This window comes from Marmota monax, unplaced genomic scaffold, assembly GCF_021218885.2.
Source record: "Marmota monax isolate L192 unplaced genomic scaffold, Marmota_monax_Labrador192_F-V1.1 WCK01_AAM20220418_F8-fsc00113, whole genome shotgun sequence".
In the NCBI taxonomy this organism is placed as follows: Eukaryota; Metazoa; Chordata; class Mammalia; order Rodentia; family Sciuridae; genus Marmota; species Marmota monax.
Genome location: NW_026694479.1, coordinates 3,437,311 through 3,463,759, shown reverse-complemented (window position 1 = coordinate 3,463,759; position 26,449 = coordinate 3,437,311). Strand labels below are relative to the sequence as shown.

The following is a 26,449-nucleotide window of genomic DNA, read 5'->3' as shown; positions in this document are numbered from 1 at the left end:
GCACATGCCCATATTGTTTCCCCAATTAAAATCATCAATAGTTCCCCTTAATCTTCAAGATATGTTGAAACTTCTTCAGGAACTCCTGCATGCCACACCAGTATAGTCTTTCAAATTTATTCCGCAACTTGCATCTCCTTCTTCTTAACTAACACACTCTTTTTCTAATTGTCATTTAGCTTCTCTTACATGTTCTGCTTCAATACCATTTATTTGTTTATTAGTCTATTCAAAATTACTTACTGAGAATGTACTTAGTTTTGGACAGTGAGTTAAAGATTAAGAACTGAAGGATAATCTACATAGACACAGGTCTTTTCTTCCCTGTGTTTATGATTCAGTTAATTATGAAGACAAACAGGTCTTTAGAGAATATGAGTTTCAAGGTAGAAGAACCATGTTCTTTAAATACAGATTTAAGAGGAGAAACAGGAGACTTCCAGAAGTAAGTTAAGTCTTGACTACAAACTAAAGGATCAACAGGAGATCCTCAAGAATTTGAGGCAGCAGACCTTCAGACCTCAGGGGTAACACCTGCCATGTTCTGGAGGGCCTCAGTATTTCAGAGAAAAGGTGTGTGCAGAAGTGAAAACTTAGAAAAATGTCCTTATTGTCCCCCTCTTCTGCACCTGGTGAGGTCTGTATCACACAAGAAATGTGGAAGCTACCAAGAGCTACAAAATACCCAGAGATATTCCAGGCAGAAACCAACATAAACATGGCTCATATAGATAATATACCCCAAATGAATTCAGAGTGGCTACCGGCAAAACGTAAGCAAGCTGCCAGCACAAATGACCACAAAATTGCAAACCACAGATATTAAGTCCCAGGCATTAACAAGTAGGTATTGCATATATTTGGTGATAATTTAGAGTGTTCACAAAAATGATCATGGATCCTCAGAGAAATCTGAACAAGACTAATTGGGCAAAACAAGAGACTGGTCTGACAGATTGGAGACTACCTTTGTGTTTCCTTTTTTGTCGGGGGTAGGGGTTATTAGGGATTGAACCAAGGGCACTCGACCACTGAGTCACATCCTCAGCTCTATTTTGTGTTTTATTTAGAGATAGGGTCTCACTAAGTTGCTTAGTGCCTTGCTTTTGCTGAGGCTGGCTTTAAATTCAAGATACTCTTGCCTCAGCCTTCTGAGCCACTGGGATTATAGGCAAGCACCACTGCCCCCAGCTTATCTGTGTGTTTTATAAATGATGTGATATTGAAAGTTACCCAATCCTTCCTTTAGAGTTCACTGTGCTTGCCCTCTAATGATTAAATTGCTTCATGATTCATCAATGTATTATTGAAATATTTTTTTGTGAACATTCTACACATGTACATCAATTTAAGTGTGCTTCTTCAGAGATCAGTTACCCACAGGCCACAGCAATTAAAAATTTACTAAAGTAGAGTTTATGACAAAATAAATTCACTTTTCTGCTCTCTCTTTTAGACCATTTCTTGCCATCAAACTAAAATGTCAATCTATAACTTTTCAATGTATGATTTTTTCAATGCTCCTTTTAAAAGAAAACTCATAGTTTATCTGAATTCAACACATTCATTAGCACTGATTTACAATGGAGGGTGTTTGAAAGTACATGTAATATGCACATGCCAAATGAATTCATTAAGACCAGTGTGATTACAGTGAATGTCAAATGAATTAATAATAATGGGACCTCTAAGTGTTACCATTACTTTCACAGTGTGTTACTGTTTTTATACTTGTGAGCCCTGAGGATAAATGACACTCACATACTACCCTTGTATATTAATTGTATCTTGATAATCAAAGGTGGATCTAGCAATCTTGTGGGCAGCAAAAATTCCTAGTCCCCAAAGCACAGAGAAATTACTATTATTTATAAGTTTCATTGAAGAGTGATTCAATATTTTAGATTCCAATTATAAATGGTATTTAGAGTATGCCTCCCACACCTTCTCTGAAATGTTACAGCATTTAGACATATTTTTCCATGACCAACATTTTAAAAAAGGATTTTAAATTGTGAGAGATTTTTTTTGTAAGTTTGTTCCTTTACGTGAAAATAGGCAGCATATTCGAGATATGCACACATATACAAAAATCCAGGAAAGGTCTTCAAATTCTTGGAGAAAGAAATCAAGAAAACAGAGAACTGTCTTCTTTTTCCTTGATGCGTCAGTACCTAATGTCCTTTACCTTTCAATAAGTACAGGATTCAGTTGTTTACTTATTTTAATGATCAAACAATACATCTGCAACCTCTCTCTGGCCTTCTGATCACTACTATTTCATATTTATTGTTGAAATAGAATGAGTGTGGTAAATGCTATCTCTATTCAATGGTAGGTACTGTACTTGAGAGAAGCCAGAAGATCTGGAAACCCAATGCCATTTAAAATGGTTTCTCTAAAAGAAATAATTTTGAGTTTCACACAGTCAACTCATAAACACTCTTTGCAACACAACAATTTAAATATGGGCATGCTCTCTCCTGCTCCAAATTCCAATCAGTGACTTAGGTGTCATAAGTAGCATGTTTCTTGCCAGGCGCAGAGGTACATGCCTGTGATCCCAGTGGATCCGAAGCCTGAGGCAGGAGGATGATGAGTTCAAAGCTAGCCTCAGCAACAGCAAGGTGCTAAGGAACTCAGTAAGACCCTGTCTCTAAATAAAATACAAAATAGGACTGGGTATGTGGCTTAGTGGTTGAGTGCCCCTGGGTTCAATCCCCAGTAGCCTCTCCACCCCAAATAGCTTGTTTCTCAAGTTTGTAGGTAATTTGAAACTGTGGCCAATAATTTAGAGAATTGCAGCATCAGTATCCAGTTTCAAAAAGATCTATATGGACTTGAAGAATGGGAATACCCTCAAAGAATAATTACAGTCCTCAACCTATATTTCTTCCCCCTAAAAAAGTTAAGCAAATTTCAAGGGGGAATCAATACAGCTTGGCAGAAATGACTGCAATAATTATATTTTAATTTATTATAAATTCAATAACAGTCAACTATATGTCAAAGCCAAAAAATACTAATCGTTTTTGTATCATATTAACAGAAGCATGGCATGAGAAGAATCAAGGAGATGAAAATTTCCTCTGTAGTCAGGTTTGGCAGGTGAATGTGGAGACTGTACTCAGTTCTAAACATCTTATCTCAAAAAGGCATTTCCACACTTGCTGTTTCCAGGCAAAAGGAGTGATATCCTCAAGAGGATTATAAAAGATGCCATATGAGAAATCACTGAAGAAAATAGAGACGTTAAAATTCAGTAGGAAAATTATAGAAATTGTCAAAACTTAAAAAGCTAACATGTGAAAGGGGGTAAAAGTTTTAGTTGATGGCTTTCCAAAGAATAGATCCACATGTAATGGACTATGGTTATAATTTTTGCCCACTAGAAGAAAGGACTGTAGTATTAAAGCTGAAAATAGAATTGACTATTTCATGAATAGATACCAGCACCCTGGTTGAATTCAAGCAGATGTTTAAATACCACCCTATCAGGGGGCGGAGGGCTGGGGGCTATTATCTAGTATTACCTAGTAAGTATTAATTAGTACAGCATTAAGTAGAGGGGCAGGGTAAAGACTGAATTTCCAGTATTTTTTTTCTTTTTACTGTGACTCACAATAAGAAATTTTACATCATGAGTATTCAACGCAAAAGTATAGATAACTGAAATAAAATGGTCACAACATAATTCACTCATAGATTCTATTTTCATCTGGTTTAACGGATTTCATGTTTTCAAGGCTATCACATCTCTCTAGATTGATTTCACATCCCAATAATGAGTCACATGACCCACAATTTGGAAAGCAATGACCTGAATGACCCCTTGTATCCCCGTGACTCTATCGATTTGGTCATTGTAGTGTTGAGGGCAAACATCTCCAATGGTTAGCAGCAGAGTGCCCTGTTGACTAAAAGCCATAAGTAAGTAGAGAACAACATCATGAATTTCCTGGGACTTTTCTCTTTTGATTTCAATTAAATTTAGAACTAATAAATAATTGGGGAGACTTATTTACATATGTGGACACATATATTACCTATTCTTAGTCAATGACAATATTCAGCCATGAAGCCTGCCACCCAAAGAGACACCTCAGAGGTTCTCAGCAAATTCTTGATAATTCCATGTAATAACTCTTATCAGTAACAGGGAAAAGTGAGACTACATAGTTGGTAGACACAAAAGGACCCAGATGGGTGGAAGATAATTAGTGTCTGTAAATTCTTATAAGTAAAAGGAAAGATGAAGGAGAACTAGAATATAGGACTTAAAAATCTGCCTATGTCTTATGCCAGCTTTTTAATAATGCATAAGGATTTACATACTTTATTTCGACATTTACACTGACCCTACCAGAAATAACTTAAGATAATGAAATTTTGGAGTAAAGTACATGCCCAAAGCCATGAAGTGAAAATTTGATGTATTTGCTGTCCATTAAAAATATTGTTAAAAAGAGGAAATGCTGAGCTGGGTCCTTGATTTGCCTCATACTTTTATCCTTGGACCATAGAATCTACTTGAATACATTCATCTACTTGAATACATTTTTCCAAGGCAGGCACCATGGTACACACCTGTAATCCCAATGGCTTAGGAGGCTGAGGCAGGAAGATCATGAGTTCAAAGCCAGCCTCAGCAACAGCAAGGTGCTTCGCAACTCAGTGACACCCTGTCTCTAAATAAAATACAAAACAGGGCTATGAATGTGGCTCAGTGGTCAAGTTCCCCTGAGTTCAATCCCAGTAACCACCCCCCCCCCAAAAAAAAAAAAAACCCATAGAATACATAACTTCCCAGGTAGGAAATTTTTCAGGCAGGAGAGAATAAAAGAGTGAATTGTGAGTAGTGATGCAGAATAGAAAATTAGACCCATCATCTACTTGAATACATTTTTCCAAATGCTTTCTATCTTTGGTATTAGCAATTTTGCATTGTTTCTTTTAAGAGCACAGTTTTTTACTGAAACTTTTGAAGAAAAAAAATCCACTTCTTATGAGAAAAAAAAATTTAAAAAGCAGATTCTCTAAGGCAAACATCTCTTTTAAAACACACACACCACCACACACACCCAAGTCACGACATGCTTTGTGGCCATGGTTGAAAAGAAGGCTAATCTGGACAGGTTGGTCTCTCTGTATCATCAATCAGATGTTCATACACTTGAGATGTTTACACTCCATAAATTTCAGTTGCTTCTATTTTGTAAATCAAATGTTTATTGTATATTACTGAGAAATATAGATAGAAAGGCGACATAAAGCAGTCATCCTCTCTGGTTTACTTAGTATAATCAAATTTGCACTCAGCAATATCATATGCACATGTTTATACTGTCCGTTTGTTCCCATTTGAATTTACGTTTATGGATAATAGTAGACAGTTCTTCTACTCAGAAATGCAGTTTTTATTCTCTCAGCCAAGGTTAGAACTGAATCACAACGGAACCTCCCTAGTAACTGCTGGGTGTTCTTTTACGCTTGTACCGCCCTGGCGGGCCTGACCTTCCTTCAGTCATTGGGGAGAGATTTATTTTCAGAGACAAACCTGACTGTGCAGGGCTGGCCTGATGACTTGGGAACAGGACATCTCTGACCCACCTTTTGGTGCCCTTTTATGTCTTGTTGGCACTTTTTACCTGGGGGCCTCATAGCTAATGACCTGACTGTCCACCTGCCCACGCCTGGCTTCCCGCCCACCTCGTGGAGTCACCAGCTGCCCTCTCTGGGCCAATCAAAGAAAAGAAATTACCACAGCAGAAAATGACTTAGGGACTTGGCTGCGAGTGGCAACTTAAAGGGTTGGCACCGTGTGTGGGCCTTGCTGGTGGTGGCAGGTGGTAAGAGAAGGCAGCTGCTTCAGACCTCCTTCGGGAATGGTGTTAGGACACGGGGAGTGAAGATCTGGGAGATGTCCCAATCCTTGGAAAATGGATTTTCTTACTCCAGCTCCAAGTCCTAAGTGTTTCTTGACAATAGCATGGGGAATTGATTCTCCTTTCAATGCCCAGGACAACTTGCAACCATAAATATCACCTTAGAAAGTGATGGGTTCTAAGAGGAAAGCAGGCTAATGTAATGAAATGATAAGACAATCCACTCAACCCTGAGGCAGGAGGATCACAAGTTCAAGGCCAGCCTCAGCAACCTAGTGAGATCCTTAGCAAGTTAGTGAGGCACTGGCTCAAAATGAAAACAAAGGACTGATACAGTTCAGTGGTAAAGTGCTCCTGAATTCAATTCCTAGTACAAAAAAAAGGAAAGAAAAGAAACAACAAACAAAACAAAAGCAATATAAAAATAATAATAATGTAAGTGGCTGGGGTAGAACACTGCATACCTTTTGGGAGGCTCTGAGTTCAATCCCCAGCCCAGACAAAAAATAAAAATAATAATGGGAGCCTGTGATAAGGACCTAAATTTTGGTAAATTGATGCCATTGTCTTAGGACACAGGTGCAATAACCCAGACCAGGTCAGCTGCATGGTGTGTCGGAAACAAGAAAGAAGGGGAAGAAGCCAGGATGAGTGGCAGGTCCACCTGCAGGACTGGCCATAATACACTCAGCCCTTTGCATCTAAAGGCTCCAAGTCCATGAATTTAATGAACCACAGGGAGAAAATAGTCAGGAAAAAAGTTATTTCCGTATTAAACGTGGGCAGACTTTTTCTTGTCATTATTCCCTAAACAATACACTGTAACAACTAGTTACATAGAATTTACATTGCATTCAGTACCTAAGTAACCCAGAGAAAATTTAAAATATGCACAAACATGTACATAAGTTATATGTAAGTAGTGGGCATTTTCTATAAGGAACTTAATCCTCTGCAGAGGTATCCTGGAGAGCAGAGCAGATTCTGAAAACAATCTTCTGAACCCACAAAGTCACAACTATTTTACAAGCATACAGAGTAACAGGCCTGGACCTGTTTCACACTCACATCAATACCTAGCAGAATCCAAGATGGTGGGACATAGCAGCCAGGATTTTAGGGCACAATTGATTTTCAGACTCAGGGAGTGACAGTATTAATATTTTGAGGACTTGGTCCATTTGAAGCAAAAACGTGTTTAGTATAATGGAACACAGGAGACTTTCAGGAGATAATTCTCTAAAATAGATAATAGGAGATAATTCTCTACAATACTATCATGGGATATAGATAGATAGATAGATACATATATGTATATATATATATATAGTTTTTTGTCAAGGTGCATAGAATGAATGACATCAAAATTGAACCCAGATGTAACTATGTGGTAACTATGTGTCAATGTTTGGTCATCTGTTTTAACTCTTTACCACACAGTTGCAGAACCGTGATAGCTGGGAGGCTGTGGTAGTGGACACAGATATGCCAGAACATTCTGCATTTTCCATTCAACATCACTGACCTCAAAGTAGTCTAAAAATATTTGCTATTAAAAAAAAAAAGCTAATTTAGTCACCTAGTCCTGGGGACAGAAACTTGTATAGACCACTCCAGGTCAGGCTCCCTTCTCAATGGTAGAGTCTGGAGTATAATGAGAAAATCAAGAGGGCTAAGGGACCAGGCATGCAATGATCCAAAGGCTCTCCATGGGAACACAAGCATAGAGTTTGTGGGACTTCTTCACAACTGTATCCTATATTGGTGAAGGCAACTCAACTCACATCTAGGAAAAAGGTACTAACCACGGGCCAGGATCCTTTTTGGTGGCAGAGACTAATTTTCTTTATCCCTGTAGGCTCAGCCTTTAGCCTGCCAGAACCAAGGGAGTCAAGGGAAAGCAGGAGTGGAACTCAGTCTGTCTCTGCTGTGGAAGGAGGTTCACATTCACATGTAGCAAAGTTCAGTTCATACAGAAGCCCGTACCAGGCCAGTCATGTGGGCAGTCTCAAAAGTGTGCTGCTGCTGAGTGCAGTGGTCTATGGCTGTAATGCTAGGGTCTCAGGAGTCTGAGACAGGAAGATTATGAGTTCAAAGCCAGCCTCAGCAATTTAGGGAGGCACTAAGCAACTTAGAGAGACCCTGTCTCTAAATAAAACATAAAAAAAGGGCTGGGGATGTAGCTCAGTGGTTAAGTGCCCCTGGTTCAATCCCTAATACCAAACAAACAAACAAAAAGTGTACTGCAGGTAAAGGGACTCCATAAGGAAGCAGAGCAACTCTGCCACTGCTCTTCATCAAGCAGCCAGAGAGCGGCTGTGGGCATTGGCCAAGATTAGGAGTGAAAGTACATGGTACTGGGGGTCATGAGCCTTGGGTCACCACTCCCGGGCCATGGCCACTTATAGCTCCCTTCTCTGACCTCCAGTGCCTTCACTAAAATGGAAAGGTGCTTTGAAAATTCTAACATGTATAAAAGCTATGATCAGATACGATCATTTGTATAAGTTAACGATATTACTATAGGCAGAACATATTTTTTTTCTGATTTTTCCTATTCTTATTGGTAGGTTGCAAAAGCAAATGACTCAAATTGTCCTCAGAAAGAAACCTGAAAAGATTAAAGGAGTCAGATACTATTTTTAAAGCAGATCATGTGTGAAGCATGTTTCAGAGCTGTTCCGACTGGGGTGTGGGGTGGGGATGGAGTTCCCTAGAGCAGGAAATTGCCCCCCACCACTTGTTACCTACCTGTTTCTAAAGGAAACCAAAAACTCTCCACTCAAAGTCAGCGTCCCCTGAATGATATGAGTGTGGACAGAAGCATTTCCCCTACCAGGGGTTCTCAGCCAAGATTTCAGCACTTAAGTCCTTTCCGCCCCTTCCTCTCTGGGGGCCGCGGCTGTGTTCTCGGCACAGCTGCTGCTCCACTTGGAGGAGGCTGTCAGGCTCCTTAGAAACCAAGCCTTCGTTGGCTGGAAATGTCTCCAGGCAGTGAAGTTTCCTATTCTTTCCTAAGTGCCAGCAGCTTTTCCACTTTTCCTGCTGTTTAATCCAAGGTTTTAGTGACAAAACAGTCTCCGCTTTAGCGCTGTGCCTTAATCGTTCTCTAAGTTCCCTGGTTTACACTCGAGCAGCACTTGAGCAGGGGGTTGGAAGGTTGTTAACCAGACATCTTCACAATTTGTCCTTGTGGCCCTCACTGTCAAGTGCAATGAAACTGGAGACCAGACATTCTGAACAAAAGCAGCCCCTGATCTGGAAACACCCAACTTTCCCATAACCAGCAACTCGCCTACAGCCGCCCCTGATTGTGGAATGAGCCTCCACAGAAGTCGTAGCTCATACATGCCCCACTTCTCTTCTGCAAGTCCCCCATCCTCTTCTGCCCTCTTCCTTCTAACTAACTCCTGAGAGCAGCCTCCTGCCATCAGACTGAGGGACTAGCACAGAAGAAAATGGGCAACTTTGCATGTTTGAATTTATTTTCTGGAAAAGAACAGAAGAAAGCTCCTCCTACCTCTCTACCTCTTCTTCTTTTTCCCTCCACTTCTTCATTTCCATCTTCTTCCTCCTGTCCCACTCTATGACCTCTCATTCTCAAGATCCAGAACTCAGGATAGTTCTACTAGCATTATAGATTAGCAACATACCAATGAGCTAAAATAGGTCTTAGCAGGAAGGCTAGGAACCAAACCACCTCGTGTAAGGTATTTACATGGGCAATGCATATTACTTTCCAAAAAATCCACTAGATGCTTAGAAGTCAACCCACTCTTAAACTGGGTACAATTACAGGGCTATGTGTATTTTGGACGATTGTCTCCTATGGTTCAGCAATCAAGATAATTCCTGAAGTACACTAAAGTATCAAGCAGTTGTGTATTTTGCTAAATCATATTAATCTCTAATAACATCATAAATTTGTTTACTTAGCCCTGCCAGCCTGAGTGATGACATGCAATTGATCTTTGTCTGACAGAGCCTGAAACGCTGGCTCAAGACAACACACTGATTCGACTCCGGAAAAAGCATTTGGGGTTAAGCGTGCCAGGTGTGGGCCAGGCAGATGGCATAGCAGCGGTGCCTTGTGTTGTCATGCACATAATCTGATTTCTGAAATGACCTCGAGACACCAATTTGCTCTGCTCGATATCAGGTGTGCTGTGAGGGGCCCCGTCTCTGGGGAACGCTAGACCACTTTTCAGCACTTCTCATCTGTGGGCTAATGGACAGCACTCTCATTGGAAATGGCACTGTTTGCTCTTCCAACAGGAAGAAATTGTTAAAATGCTGGTGGCTTTAGCAGGCAGCAGGTGTGGCATTGCATCCCGAGTAGATAATTGAAAAGAGTTTCTTTTTTTTTTTTTAGTTGCAACTTTGGCACCCAACAGTAAATTATACCATTCCAGCTACCTACAAATGCTCAAGGACTGAGTTTAATTTTCATTTGAACAACTGTTGATACCCACTTTTTCCCCCTCTTCTTTCTTTCTCTTTTTTTTTTTAATCTCAGTAAATTGTTATTTTCCATGTTAAATCTTGGGGAGGAGATGAAATTGTAGTGACAGTCCACAGCATTATTTTCCTTTCAGTGAGTAATAGTAATAACACAACTTCTGCATTTATTAAATGTGAACTTTCTGTAACATCTAATAGGATAAGCTGTATAAGAAAGGTGTCTATTTTTATTTTACTGAGAAAATTAAAAGAACCAGAGGCTTGAGCTGTCTAAATTTAATGATGCAAAAACAAAGGATTTTGCAAAGTACCAGAAATTCAATTAGGAAACTACCAACTTTTCCAATTTTCTTTTCAACATAGATTTCACTACATTTCTATATTTTGCTTTAAAATGTCAGATATTATGAAACTTTCAGCCAAAATTACACTCTTGCATTCTAAAACTAACAAACAGGATGCCTCATTCATCTGTCTGGATTTATGAGACCCTAAAACCACAGAATTTTAGCAGTTTTTAAGCACTTAGTTAAAAAAGTCAAACAATATTTCTAGTCCTAGGAATAGAATTAGTGATGAATTGATAAAATCCCTTTATCTTTTAACCACTTGGGTTGATAATAGGAAGGACAAGAATTTATTTATCCATAACATGGGATCTTAAGAAACAGGACAATAAAGACAAATATATTATGTAAAATATTATCTAATACTATTATGTCCTAATAATAATGACATTAATAGTATTAATTATCTAGTAATACTATCACATAATAATATTATGTAAATAATGACCTAATACCAACAGTTTTAGGCCACTTACTATATCAATGGAAACTATTTCTCCTGAGAACTTTGAACTCTAGACTTGTCATAAAGTTTAGGGACTTCTAGGGGAAGAAATACCATCTGAAAAGTTCCATAATCTGAAAAATTAGGTCTTCCTTATGGGCAAGTCAAGGGGTAGGGACAACCTGCATATGCCTTCAATGACTGAAAGGCTGTCATGAGAAAGACTCTTAACTCTAGATTGTGGTTCTGAAAGACAGAATTACCACCAAAGACTGGAAATCGGAGAGAGTGTGTGTTTAACTCAATGAAGAATGAAGTTACTAATTCCTATAACTGTTGCAGATGGTGTGTTCTAGCAGTCTTAGTCACTATTACTAGAATTCCTGAAAAAGCAACACTCCTCAGGATCAGAGTAGCAGGAATGAGAAGTTACACCCGATCACTTTGGAGTTCCCTTCTGAAGGCTAAATTCTGTTCCAAGGAATCTGTGCAAATCCTTTGTCTTGGTGCCTGAATGTATTTTGGCATCTGTTCCTGATCCTGTGTTTTCCGATCCCACCTTGTATATTTCTAGTCTATACTTGCTCTCAACAGCTCTGCCTCTGAACTTGATTCCACAACTGATTTTACTGAGTTATCTCCATCCCACAAAAGTATTCAATTTCACAGGGCTAAAGTCAGGAGGAGCAAAATCGAAAATCAACACTTTTCAAAAAGCATTCAGGATGCGAATTTTCCTTTTGAGAAACTAGGAGTGTCTTAAACGGTAGACAAGTCTCACGTGTGTCATCTAAAATTACATCACGCCAGCCAATGGCACACTATTAAATGTATCTAAATTCCCTGCCTTCCTTTTGAGAATCTGTTTACAAAATGATTCCTAAACACAGATGGAGCCTTTTCTGCCTGCACATATTAATTTGTGTTTTTATTTATGCACTTCTGATCTTTGTGACGTTTTGTCCTTTAGTTTGACACCAAGTCATTTTTTATACATGTCCTGTGGAAAGGTGGCCCTTGCCCTGCAGTCAACCTCACAAATCCCTGACACACACACATGCATTTTTTATTGTTCTCACATGTTGCTTAACAGCCTGCATGATTACTGCTTTACAGCGCAGCAGATGGGTTCTTGCATAGCGGTGAAACAGATGAGATGCTCAAATCGATTGTTTTATCAACAATCAGTTGCAGATAAAAATCATTTTAATGAGAGAAATTAATGGTGTTTGCAAACATGATGTTAATTAAAGAACATTGCTTAGGCGTTTTTTTCGCCTCTTTTTTCTGCACACAATTTTTTGTTACCCATGACATCTTTCATTATTGACTCATGCCCCAAAGAAAAGGCGATTAAAATCTGCTTTTGTTTGATGTAGCTTTTATTGAAGAAAGAAATAGATCTTTCTGAAGCTTCCTGGTGAGATGAAAGTCTAATTATCTCCACAAATGAAAGGAAAAGCTTTAATTAGGCCTGTGCTGAATCTGCGCACTGTGAATTTGTGCATTGTGATGGATGGAGCCCGCATCTCCTCCGTGACTGCTGTTGAAATAATGAAGGAAGAGGAGAGGTAGCCGGCTCCCAAGATTCAGCTGGCAGAGTGGAATTGGAGGCACACCTGGGTTGTGAGCGAGTGCCCAGAGCAGCTGCCACAGGCCATGTTTCGGTGCTGTGCATTCGGCTGTTTTACAGCCTCCCTCTGAGCTTTGATCTCTTTTCAGACAGCAGGGGTCCTAACAAATCAAGCTTTTCATGTTTCACTCAGTTTCACTCTCTTTTGCTTCTCCATTCACACTCGAACTCCAAAGAGGATGGATAAAATATTGTCTTTTTCTGAAGCAATTAATGATCAGCAGCTGACGTGATTGAAGTGGGTATTATGCCTTACAAGCAGTATTTTAAGGTTGACCGTAGGGAGGATGCTAGGGAAAGAACTGAATTATTTATTTAACTTTTTAGTTGTTTACTTTGTGGTTTATGATTTTACTAATCATTGGCACGTAAGACTTACTATGTGTGTACCTTTTGGAAATGTGCTGAATGTCCACCCGGTAGGACGGGTGACATTGCAAATTATTTTAAACTGTTAATTGTCACATGGGAGAAAGCTAAAAATACCAAACATGGCTGGATCCCTTATTTTTATCCCACTTTTGCCATGTTGAATGCAGTTTGGTCTATTTTCATGTCACCCCACTGATGCTAGGAAGGTCACTCTCCGACTTGCTCTCTCATGGCTAGCTGTTAATCTATTCTGTTCAGTGAATCCAGAGGCACTTCTGACATCAAGAGTGATGATGGGATTATTTCGAACACTTTTCTTTCTTTTTCGGCCAGGATTAAAAAAGAAGTTAGGAAGGGGAAAATGCTAACAAAATTGAGCAGCATGCATAGGCAATTTGCCCCCGCCAGTCACCAGCCACTCTTTAGTTTGGAATTCCTTATTATGAAAGAATGATGAATTTGTTTCAAAGGTAAAAACATTAAATCATCAACCCAAAATAAGAAAAAAGAAATTTTGCATGTGGAATATGTCACTTTCACATACTTGAAGTCAAAGTATAAAGTGAAACTTTTGTGGTTCAAAAAGCAATTTATCTTTGAGCAACTTTATTTTATAGAGGTCAATATTAGGTGATAAAGGTGTTTGGAAAATGGAAGATGGTTGAATTAACTGAGAGTTTCCAAAGTAGGGGTTTGACTTGTTGGGGAGGGAAAATTTGAAATGAGTGTAGGATGGAGTAAGTGTATCACTCTCCCAATGCCATGAAATAGGCTTTAGGGCTAAAGTGCAATTTTTAAAAACTTTAATTTTTCTAAACACTTTCAGGATTTGTTAGAGCTCTTTGTGACTTTTTGGTCCTCCCTCTAGCACTGCTCACTCTGGTCTTTGGCAAGAAAACCTTACAACCTCTGAGTTTAGTCCTAGAGTGTGATTGCTACTGTTTATAGATTTCATCCAAACAATTGACCTTCTTGCAGGTGGTTGGCAGACAGCAGGTGGGCCTTATTAAGGTAACAATAAGGAATCAGAATGGACAGAACAGAACTTGACAGCTGCCTTCTCCAAATTCCATAATAAAACCATGTCAGTTTTGGTCAAAACAATGCGTAAGGAAGAAGGGATTTATTGACCGAAGTGCTAAGGGTGAAGGCGATCTAGAGAAAGTTGACACAAATTAGGGAAGAGTGGATGAAATCTAACAGTTCACTCAGTGGCACATTTGAAGTCTAGGCTGCTTCCCTAAAGTCAGAAGTGGGTAGGGAAGTGTGGGAACTTTCCAAACTCTATAATTTATTTCAGTGGAGTAGAGCATCCCAGTTAGATAGTACAATAAAAACTAAAACTGAACGCCAGAGAACAGATGCCAGCAAACCCCCTAATTAAATGCTCACTTTCATCCTTTCAAGCTTTATCTGCATCAACATTCAATTTCACTCTTTAGAGCTCAGCATCAGCCCCTCCATATGGGAGTTCAATAGTGATATAAATGTCTTGCGTGGGTGTGTGTACGATGCTTATTACATGAAGTGGAAATAGTGACACAGTGGCATCACGGAGCTAAGGAGACACTGAAAAGCTAAGTTAGACCACATTTGTTGGTAGTTGACTTTCACTGCAGAAAATGTTTCTAAATTGACTTTATCCTTCTTTTTAAAAATTGATATGGTATTTAGGCCACTAAGCCTAAAGTCAGGACTCTTTGAAGAAGTAGGAATAATAATCTGAAGTTTTAAAAAAGTAAAAGAAATGAAAAGCAGAAGTCTTTGGAGATTCCTCTACTCCCCTCAGAGCATTTATAACTTTGGACTCTGTTAATCGGAATTCTCCAAAGAAGTAAAATAAACACTTTTACTAAATAAATAAAACCTAGTAAAGATAGGTAAATTGAAATTGCTTAATAAATAATTAATAATTACATTAAAAAAATGCAATGGGTTGGGGGGGGGAAGAAAGAGAGAGAGAGATAGATTGATTTTATGAAACTTCCTAAGATCCTAAGAAAGAAAACAGAGGAAATGACCCAGCACTTCTTAGGGTTTGGTGTCAAAGCAACATTTAACAAAGAGAAAGAGCCTCCAGATAAGTCTACTCAGCCAAAGGGAGATGTTTGTTTCTTGACTCAGGAAAGTTAAATTCTGCTTGGGAGGAATCGATGTTCCTAGGGAAATTCCCAAAGCTTGTCCTTTTTCTCACTGTAAAGTATAATTTTGGAGCTACTGATCCATGTTTCTTAAATGATCTTAAGTATGATATATTTAGAACTGTTTGTAAAAGTTGTGTCCAGAACTGAAATCTGGAATGATAACACTCCTTAGCCAACTTTTCTCCCCTTTGGCACGCTAAGAAATACATATTCACTTCGGGGAGGCAAAGGAGAAGTAATCATTAAAGAAAATGTACTTGACCCTTTTTATTCATGGGTTCTGCATCTTTGGATCCCACCAACCTCGGATTGAAAATATTCAGAAAAAAGAATCGTGTCTGCACAAAAGTCTGTATAGGCTTTCCCCCTTGTCATTATTCCCTAAACAATACAATCTAACACCCACTTCCATGGTGTACACATTAAATCATATTATGAGTTATTTATCTAGAGATGTTTCAAGAATACAGGAGTATGTACATAGGTTATGTGCAAACACTGCACCATCCAATATAAGGGGCTTGAGCATTCACAGTTTTTGGTATCTGCAGGGATCCTAGAATGCTGAGGGAGAACTGTGACTAAAATGTCAGAATGAATGTCATGAATGAATGCTGGCAGCCAGAGACACCAGGGGAATGAGCAATGGGGAACAGAGGTCCTTATCCTAGAACTAACCTCCCACTAGGAAACTTCATGAACAGGGCCAAACAATGTTCATGAACAGGGCAGGCCGATGGTAGACTCAGTTTAAGTCATAAGGGGAGTAAATATTTTCTATCAGTATGATAAAGCCATTTGCACTGAAATTGTGCATAATTTCAAAGCCTTATAATAGCAGCAGTGGACAGACATTATGGAATATTCCTTTCCCAGGTAAGTGAATTTGCCCAGGGGATCCCAGCTTGGGCCAGTGGAAGCTGGAGCTTCAGTACACTTTTTTTTTGGCTTTCCTCTTTCTGCTTAGCCCTTGAGGAGCAGGATACTAGGAGCACACTCTATGGACACAGCAAGAAAGCATTGCCCACTGCCTACCTGTATCACCTCCTAAGAGAGAGATCTTTTAGAGTAAGCAAACTTCTTTTTCAGAACAGAATTTCTTCCTCCTCACTCCCAGAGTTATATCTGTACCTAATAACTCTTGGATTTCTGAAAGTGTCTGTACATATGCATATTTATTTAATTATCCATTTGCCTAACTGAAAGACCAACAGGAAAGGAGAGGTAACAGATGTGCTCAGTCAATGTTCAAGATTTTTTCAGAAGGACCAAACCTGGGAACTGCCACAGGATGGGGGTCGTTAGGGAACAAATAAGTGGATGACTATGGGCATCCCGTGGGTCTAAAATGACAGAGGTTTGATATCTTGCAATAGGAAAAAATTTCCAAAAGTTTATAACACGATAATGACAAAAAATGCCTACCCATTAATACTGCACAGACTTGTGCTAAGTGTCATGTTTCACTTCAAGAGTGTTGGGATGGGTACCAAGTGTCACAGCTAGGTTGCAGTGCCTTCAATGCATTCTCCATCCACTTCAGGATGAGGTTCAACATCCTCAGCACAATTCTATAAAGTCCCCACCATCTGTTTCCACTTTCTCCCTGTCTTTATCATTTGTTACTCACCCCAATGAAGCCAATTTTCCGGACATACCAAAATCCTGTGTCTATCCTAGATATTGCTGCTGCCCTAACTAGTCACCTCCTCCAGGATGGTGGCCTTGTGTCTACCCCTCACTGCCTCTGTAATTGCTGTGGTGCTTGTTCTTGTCATTGTCATCTGTTTCTCTTTTTTAACAGTCAGCTATGTTCTCTTGAGAAGTGAAAAATTTCACTATATTCCAAAAGAATAATAGAGGGGCTTGCAGGTGCCAGCAGTAGAAAAAAGCCCCACCCTGCCCCCCACCAGTCTGTTTTTCTTAATAAGAAAACACTATACAAAGGTGAAGAAAGGGGTCTGGGGCTGGAACTCAGTCATAGAGCACTCAACTGGCACGTGTGGGGCATTGGGTTCAACCCTCAGCACCACATAAAATTAAAGTAAAGGTATTGTGTCCATCTACAACTTATGTCTTTATAAGAGTGAAGAAAGGTGTACAGTTGGTAGATCTTTGTTAAATAAATTGTGTGTTTCTAAAATAACTGCATCTCAGGTCTTCTTACTGTCTAGTGCTTCAGCTATAGTTTCCTTTTTTACATTTTAAATGGGAAAGCTCACTTCTTTTTGAGCAGCTCAATGTTTGCTAATCCATTTATCACCCAGGTTCCTGTACTTCCACCTGCATTTGAAACCAGAACATATTTCTGCTGCAGAGCCTATGAACCAGCTTATCTATTGCACTTAAAAGTGTTTTTATAGGAAACAACCAAACATAAATAATAAATAGTGAGGCACATTTTACTCTTCCATCATGGTATTAATTTGCCCTCCAGTTCCTAGGTAATGCATCAGGTATACAAGTCTAGACTCATTTAGATTAGAAAGAGCCTACAATGTGTATGAGACACATATTTATCATCTTGATTTATTAAGAAGCAGCTGTATAATGATACTAATTAAGGGTCTATGCTTTCTTTTTGAGACCTGTTTTTTGGATAAAGCAGAAATACAAGAAAACAAACAGGAAAGAGTATCAGAATACATTAAGTCTCTGTCCTAAAGACAACATCACCTACATTTTCCTGCAGCTTACACATTTAAGGAGGACATTCCCATGATTACAAAAGTTGTATGAGATAGAATTTAAAACTTTTGAGGGGACATTATTTATGTCATTTTGGTTTACTTCACCTTTAGCTCCTGAGTATCTTTAATCTGCTAAACTCTTGGCTGGGTTTGGTGAGCTCCCCATTCCCAGTCCTTAATCATTCATATTTTTAATTGAAATGATATGAATATTCATATGCAAGGGAAATGTAAATATCTTATAGACTTTTTAAATATTGTAAATATTTCATTCTAATTCCAAGTAAGAATTTCTGTAGAAATTACATACTTTTTGAGCTAGAAGCAGAACAACTAGAACCAAATCCAAGTTTCCTTGAAAATAACCATAAGCCATCAGAGTTTGGCTATGTTATTATTATTTTTTAACTAATATACCTAGAAAACTCAAGTAAAAGTACTTGGAATGGATATGCTGACTCTGTTTATTTTATATTGCCTTTGCTTACATGTATCAAAATATTAGACTGTACTCCCCCCAAAATAATAAATATATAGTGATTCAATTTAATTATGTGTAACATATATACATATATGTGTGTGTATATATATATATATATATATATATATATATATATATACATGATATATATTTTAAAATAAATAGTTATAACAATTTACTATAGTTAAGTACATAAAGAGGGAAAGATAAGAGAGCATTTTATTGAAAACTTCTGGCCTGACAAAAGACATAATAAATAATCTTAAATCTCAGTTTCCACACTATACCCAAATACAATTATATTTTTGGAGCTGTTTATTTAAAAAGAAAATCTTGCCAGGCATGGTGGTTCATGCTAGTAATTCCAGTGGCTCAGGAGGCTAAGGCAGGAGGATCACAAGTTCAAGACCAGTCTCAACTTAGCAAGGCCCTATGCAACTTAGCAAGACTCCATCGCAAAACAAAGAAATCAAAAGGGCTGGGGATGTGGCACAGTGGTAAATCTGGGTTAAATCTCCGGTACCAAAAGAAAATCTTTACATATTATAAAGTAGCTGTTCTAGGAGGATGTCCTCCTTGCCTCTTACCCTGTTTCTTGCTTTCTTTTCCCTTTAGTTATTTTCATTTTAACTTTTATCCACTTTAAACATCCTAGATACAGCAAACTACAAACCAACCACTGGAGGTAGATGTTCTTGGGAAGGGAAGAGTTCACATCATATTATTAAACAAGGTTTCCTTTTAAAACTTTCATTGAATTTACTTTTAACTAATACGCTAAAAACATAAAAAAAATGTATACAAATCAATGGAGTTACCTATGATTTCTCTGTATTTTTCTTTTCCTTTTACAGAGGCAAAAACTGACATAAAAATTAGTTTAACAGAATTTTTTTTTCTCATGAACTAGATGATTTATAAGAATATTTTTTAAATGAAACAAATGCAAAATGTTTACCAGCAATAATGTTGTCAACCCATAGTAAATAATAGGTCCTTCAAATATAATATGAAATAAGAAATCAGAGTTTTGAAAACAATAATCATTCTTAGTTCTTCAAAATGGTAACCAAAATAAGGCATTTGGAAATAAGGTTGTGACTTCCATTTTTAACTTCAGACCATTTCTGTTGCACTGATGTATGCTACTGTGAAGATTTGTGCTTATATTTTTAAAATTGCAGTAGCAGAAAGGTGTTTTCTTTTTTTGTTTTTTTAACTTACAGCTTTGCTTCATTAACTTGCTCTGTGCCTACCTTATTAACATCACATGGAAACTTCCAGGTGTAGATGAAAGGTTATCATATGTTCAGAGCATTGAACCTCTTTCTTCAACTTGGTCTAATCTGTTTCTTTGCTATAATTTTCTTATAGTAAAAAAATGAAATAAACTTAGTAACAAGTTGATATATTTTCCCATGATTTTTTTTTTAATGGTAAGAGGTTTTTGTTGTTGTTGTTGTTTATTTGATTTTTGGTCTATGGAATAGTTTCATATTAGATTACTTGGCTTTGCAAACACTTATAAATGCCCATCTTTGAAGTTACATAATGTGTGATGCTTCTAGACAGCAATAACTCCTATGAAAGCAGCAGCTCATTGGGAACAGGGTGAGGGATTCTGCCCAAATCTGACCACTCTGAATTGTCAGTCATAGATGTCATTAATAAATAGGGAATTCTTAGTCCTGTAACTATCTATACCAAAATCTAAGAAAGACACAAAACAATCTGCTCTAAAAGGCTACTCCGACATTTCAGAGTATGAACTAAGGCTGACTTATTAAACATTCTGATATTTATTAATGCAAAATCTGGGGCATGGTAGCCACTTGGGCTATTTTAACAAGGCATGTTGAATGGAATTCCCAGGCAACATACCTGATATTTCCCATATATTTTGACTCCACTTGGTAACAGATTTATGAGACGGGTCTTAGTTATCTCCATTTTATAGATCAGGTAACTGAGGTTAAGAGAAGTTACATGAATTTATAAAGAACACACTCCATTAATAAGTGGGGGAACAAGGACTGAAATCCAAGTCAGATTCTGATTAAATCCAGCACTAATTGCATGACATTTTCATGAGCATAACCACATACTAGCAACATTCTGTAATACATAGTGGGCTCCAGCATCTAATTCCAGTTTCTTTCTAAAACGTTAATGAGATGTTTTAACTGAAAGTGATAAAGGACTTGCACCTACTTTCTCCTGGTACACATTTTTCTTTTGGGTTCTACCATTTCTGTCACTTCTTACTGTGTTCTGTCTGCTCTAGTCGTTGCAAATGAGGTAGAGAAGGCTGGAATTGTCCCTTCCATTGTTAAAGTTTATAGCACTTACTGCAGATAGTTGTGCATTTTGTTTGCTCAATGTCCACACTTTGATCTAGAAGCCCTAAAACTGTATTTCTGGGGCCCTTCTCCAATTTGCATTGAAAAGATCATCACTAATAACCAAGGACTGGTTTTTCTTTAGTTCACAGTCTCTTTTTCTGTTTTCTGCTTGCTGTTTATGTTTTCTGTCCCATTATCAAGGTCCTCACAGAAATGAAGAAAGGGGCTTCTAAATGCAATCTTCTGAGTTTCCTAGTATGTCTGCTTTCCAGCTTTCTTTATGTTCTTGATGTTCTCTTAAGAGCCAAGCTAGTGTGAGGAGAGGAGAGTGAGACACCCATCTCAGACACAAAGTTTAAGAGGCATCAGAAAAGTTGTTAATCAAAATAAATGATGTTTTAAAGCCTTCCCCCCCCGCCCCGGCCCCTGCCTCATATACACATACTCTTTTTGGTACTGGGGATTGAACCCAGAGCCATTAACTACTAAGCCACATTCCCACCCCCTCTTTTATTATTATTATTATTATTATTTTTAATTTTTGAGACAGTGTCAGGCTATATTGCTGAGGGCCTCACTAAGTTGCTGAAGTTGATTTGAACTATGGATCCTGCTGCCTCAACCTCCCAATAAGCCATATTTTTTTAAAAATCAAAATGAATAAAAAAGTCCATGGCTGGGTGTGGTGGTACTCACCTATAATCAGCTCAGGAGACTGAGGCAGGAGGATGGCGAGTCCAAAGCTAGCCTCAGCAAAAGTGAGGAGCTAAGCAATTCAGTGAGACCCTGTCTCTAAATAAATATAAACAGGGCTGGGGATGTGGTTCAGTGGTCAAGTGCTCCTGAGTTCAATTCCTAATAACCCTCCCCCCAAAAAAATCCATGATAAAAAGCTCAATGTTAAATAAACGTAGCATTAGTATTTCCAATTTTTCTTTCTTAGTTTCCAAATTATTTCAGCAGTGTGCTTCTTGATATTAAATAGATGAGAGTCTCAATCCACATGGGAACAAGGACATAGACTGAACAGCTAGTTGCTTAGTCTCAGTCCCCTTAATAATAATACTTATTAATATATATTGGCCTTCACCACATGTCAGTTTATATCCTAACCATTGTATAAAGTATTATTTCATTTAATACCTTAAAGTGGATATTACTATTATTTCCATTTCATAGATAAAGAAACTAAGGCCCAGACCCACTTACCAAGAGGCACAGTAAGATTCAAGTCTCTGAGGCTGACTGCAGAGTTTCTATCATCAATCACCACCCTATTTTGTTAAGATTTCCCCATTTAGTCATTTTAATCCCCTCTTAAAATCCTGGGCTTATCCTTTAAAGTATCCACTAACCAAGGAGCTACAATTATATTCTTAATAAACCAAACTGGATGAAAATGAGAAAACTGAAAAAAAAAAAAAAACAAAAATCACCTCAGGGTCAGTAGGAGATAGAGTGGAGAACAAGACTGTTCTAGAAGCAGAAGATTAGGCCATTTCAACCCATGATGCATCTTTTTTTTTTTAAATGAGTAATTGACAATATTTTACTGAATGTCCAGCTCCTAGAATATTCTGTGCAATGCCTATTTCTAAATCATTAATCTGTTCTAAAGTTAAATAAAACTATCAGGGAAGGAGATGCCCTTAGAGTGTGGAGAATAGGTGTGTGTGTGTGTGTGTGTCTGTGTGTGTGTGTATGTATGTGTGGGTGTGGGTGTGATGAGAGGCACATGGAGATTTTGTTAAGCATGAAAAGAGAGCATAAAAGTCAGCCCTGGCTCCGCAGAGCAAGGCTGCACCTCTGCAAAATGCTTTTGTTACCCATTATTACAGAAATGCTATAGGACTCAGGATATTAACAAAAAGATCTCTTTGCACGCACATATCTATTGTAGGGTTTATTCCCCTAGCACATTCCAATTGTATTACAATTGGTTTGTTCATTTATTTTCCAATAACCAGAATGCTTTTTCCACTTCACAACTATTTCATAATAGTGCTGATGCCTGAACCATAGGGAAAAACCTGAATGCTTCACATATGCTAGCCTATGTACTAAATTTTCTCCCACACGGGGCTTTGAAAGTGATAATAGAATAATTCTCTACTTTTATCAAGCATGCCCTTTCACTTTGAGTTGTTTCAGTCTGAATAATATTTTGGTGTCTATTTCAGATTTTATGTAAGGAATGAGCATTGAATATTTTGCCGGGTTTTAATTAAGCCCTTTGCAGAGCGCTCAGGTGCACTCATTCAAAGCTATCCATCACATCCAAGCAAATCAGGAGGGTTTACCATGTGTTGAGTAGCAATCTTGTTGTATTTGTGTTCATCTGTTCATCAACGAAAAAAAAAATAGTCAATTTAAAGCAACATGGGAGTGGCAATCCTTGTCTTTAAGGCAACTGTTGTATAATTGACCTCCTTTAGCATTTAATTTCTCAAGCCTCTAGGAAGCTTAATTTTGAACATCAAAGAGGTACCTGTGGAAGAGACTGTTCCAGACTGGTGAGTAAACAAATTAGAGTTAATAGGGTCATTAGCTTTTGTGGTAAAAATTTAGGCTGGGTATTCCTCACTAACGGATGTGTTAGCTGTCAGTATGTGGGCTGTTTCTTAAACATTTTAAAATGTAATCAGACCTAGAATTTGATAAAATGTTATATAGTCTCTGTTTAATGGCATTTCTTAGGTTTAGATAGTGCTTGTTTTTTAAAATGTTAAAGTGTTTATGAAAATCCCTTCCTAGCCACATGTAGTCCATGCTAATAAATGTATTCCTGTATGTCCATGATTTATAGAACCCTGTGGTTGCAGCTGCACAGTGAGACTCATACTCTGACATCCTGGATGCCAGATATGTACCAAAGTCCCTGTGTTCTAATTATGCATAGCACAATGTGGACAGGGATCTGTTTAAACTCATTGAGTAATTCATGAAGATGTAAGGTTAGGAAGAGGGTGATTAATAAAAGGATTTGTTTTGCATTAAACTTCAAGACTTATGAGGGGGAAAAATATATGTTTAACAGAAGAAAAGCAAATATTTGCTAGCTTTGACAAAGGAGAATTGCAGCAGCTATTTAGGCTAGAAATCTGCAGCTGGGCAAGTGCATCCAGTAGCAAACCACCTCCTTACTGTGAAAACTTATTGTACCAGCAGGATACAGGAACTGAGAACAACAATGAAAGCTAAAGCAAAAAATAAAGGGAAAACAGAGTGGCAGAGATTAGGTGGCTCTCCTTGTTGTAATATGTGTGTTGGGAGCTGCATGATGTAATTATGAATGAAGATTTAAAAACACAATTTTACTTTTTCCTTTCTGATAACATAACTCACTCAAAGTGCTGTTATAGCTTTTTCTTATAATTAGTACAAATCAGTTAAACTAAAATTAGTTTCTTTTTTCCCTTTTGTTCATCTTCTGTTATCTCTAAAAGAAAAATATTCTATATCCCATAATGCTTGTATGAAAACATCAATTTAAAAATAAAACTGCTATATAACTATGATTTCTTAAAGTTTTTTGATATAATTATTATGTTGGGTTAGATAAAATCTTCAGATTGTGATGATGATATTTAATAACTTTATGCTTATAGGTGACTAGGTTACATTTTTATTCAGTATTTAGTCGTTCAGTTATTTTTGTACTTAGGGAAATTAAAAGCCATGATTTTAAAGTAATATATTGATAAGTTTTTTGAAATTTCTCCTGGTTAAATTTCCTGTGCCAGTGTCTCTATGCCACAAAAGCCTAAAAAAATAGAAATATTTATATAATAAGTAACAGTTGTTGAGAACAAACCTCAGAGAAGGAAGTTTAGCTAGCCTCTAGGAGTCAAACATGGAGCCCACATGACTCATTCAATACATAGACGCTTCAGAATTGCTCAAGCCAGAATTTCTGTCGTATTTCCCAATACATGTGGCAATAAATACCCACGTGGACTCATGCCCAGGAGGCTGTATAGAGACTTAAGTTCATTCTGAGTTCTGGGTCAGCAAATGAAGCATTAAGCTTTTCTACAATATGGTGGTAAAATCCCAAATCCTGTACTCTTTTCAAGCTTTGCCATCCTGAGAGAGATAAACTCTGAGGAACCATAAAGGCCTTAAATTTACCACTTGTAAACAGCCTTATCATTTGATGTGGTACTGACACACCACTTCTGCACAATACAGCAACTTGCGCCCCGAACAGCCGTGCTGTGTTGGCAAAAGGGAGAAAATGCTGATGTGCTTCTTCTGCTGGATTTATGGCCTGAATTTCAGTATATTTCTGCCCAGGAGATACTGCTGTCAATCCTTCACCTTTCCAACTGTCAGGATGTGTATGTGTATGTGTGTGTGTGCACACCTCTGTGCGTGAGTGCGAATGTGGGTATTATATCCTAAGTGAATAAAATAATGTGAGAGACAAAGAAATAATTTAGCAATGGGACTACACAAGTAACCATGTATAAACACAAAGCAAAACAAAAACTCCATAGTTTTTTTTTTTAAATAAGAAAACATCTCTACCCAAGAAAGCCCAAAGTCTTTCAAATAAATAAATAAATAAATAAATAAATAAAAGAAGAGCTAAAAAATGGATCCTGAAAGACAAAGAAAAATTTATATTTTTAACAGATGGAGATTTCTCTTTCAATATCCACCTAATGGAAATTATTACATAGAGAATTTTGAGCTCCGAATGTAGACTTTTGTCAGCCCATGTTGAACACCAAACAATTTCACAACCCCAGAAGTTTCAAGCATCTGCATGTTTTACCTGAATTAATCATGTGGCATAAATTAAAAGTAAATCATCAATCATCATTAATTATCTGTTCAACTGATGTCTGCACTTTCTTACACTTTAATCTTCATTAGCATGTAGGAAAGAGGAAATCCCAGAGGGCTTGCCACATGTGTTTCTGTGTCGTGCAGACGTCTCTGCAGAACTCTCAACCACTCAGAAATGTAGCTCCCCTTAATGTGAAGCTGATACCACCAGGGCTTTTTCTCTGACTACTTCAAATTAAATCAAAAGGCTCAATTTGAGCAGCCTTGGGCCAAAGCAGGATTCAGCTCTTTACGTCTGAGCCCTGGTGCTCCATTGCTGGAGCACCTTCTACAGCACTTGAACCATGTCCCGTGAGGCTGGCGCAGGTTGCATCAGCGCATCCCCCAGGAACACAACAGCCTCTTCATTCCAGATGTGGCTCTCTTACTCTTTGTTATGAGTTGTTCTGAGCACAAAATAATTCTTAAGAATGCCATTAGCTTTTTTTAGTTCCTGTTAAATATATAAGCTTTGTTAAGTGCTGTCTGGTGTATAAAAATGGCTTACAGTTAGGTTACTTTAAATAGTTTACTTGTAAAGTGAAAGGTAAAATGTGAAGCTATTTTAATACAACGCATAATGAATGACAGATTTTATACAGCAGCTTCCTATGTTGCTTTGTATTATTTCTTCTACCGAATGACATAGATGGGCTTGGCAAGTGAAATCATAACTCAATGAAAAAAATCGGATATTGGATGCAGCAATGTCCTTAAACATTGGAACCACTTTGAAATCAGACTGTCCTCATGACCAAGTTAGTCTCTAACTGTAAACTGAAAGCGACACTATCCCTTGCTTAGCAGTTGACTGCT

General features: G+C 37.9%; 1 protein-coding gene across 14 annotated transcripts in view; it reads left to right on the top strand.

The window, feature by feature from the left end:
- The window catches only part of Tenm3 (teneurin transmembrane protein 3), a 2,500,614-nt gene that overhangs the window by 1,291,121 nt on the left and 1,183,044 nt on the right, over window positions 1-26,449 (top strand). The gene's annotated exons all lie outside the window — the stretch shown is intronic.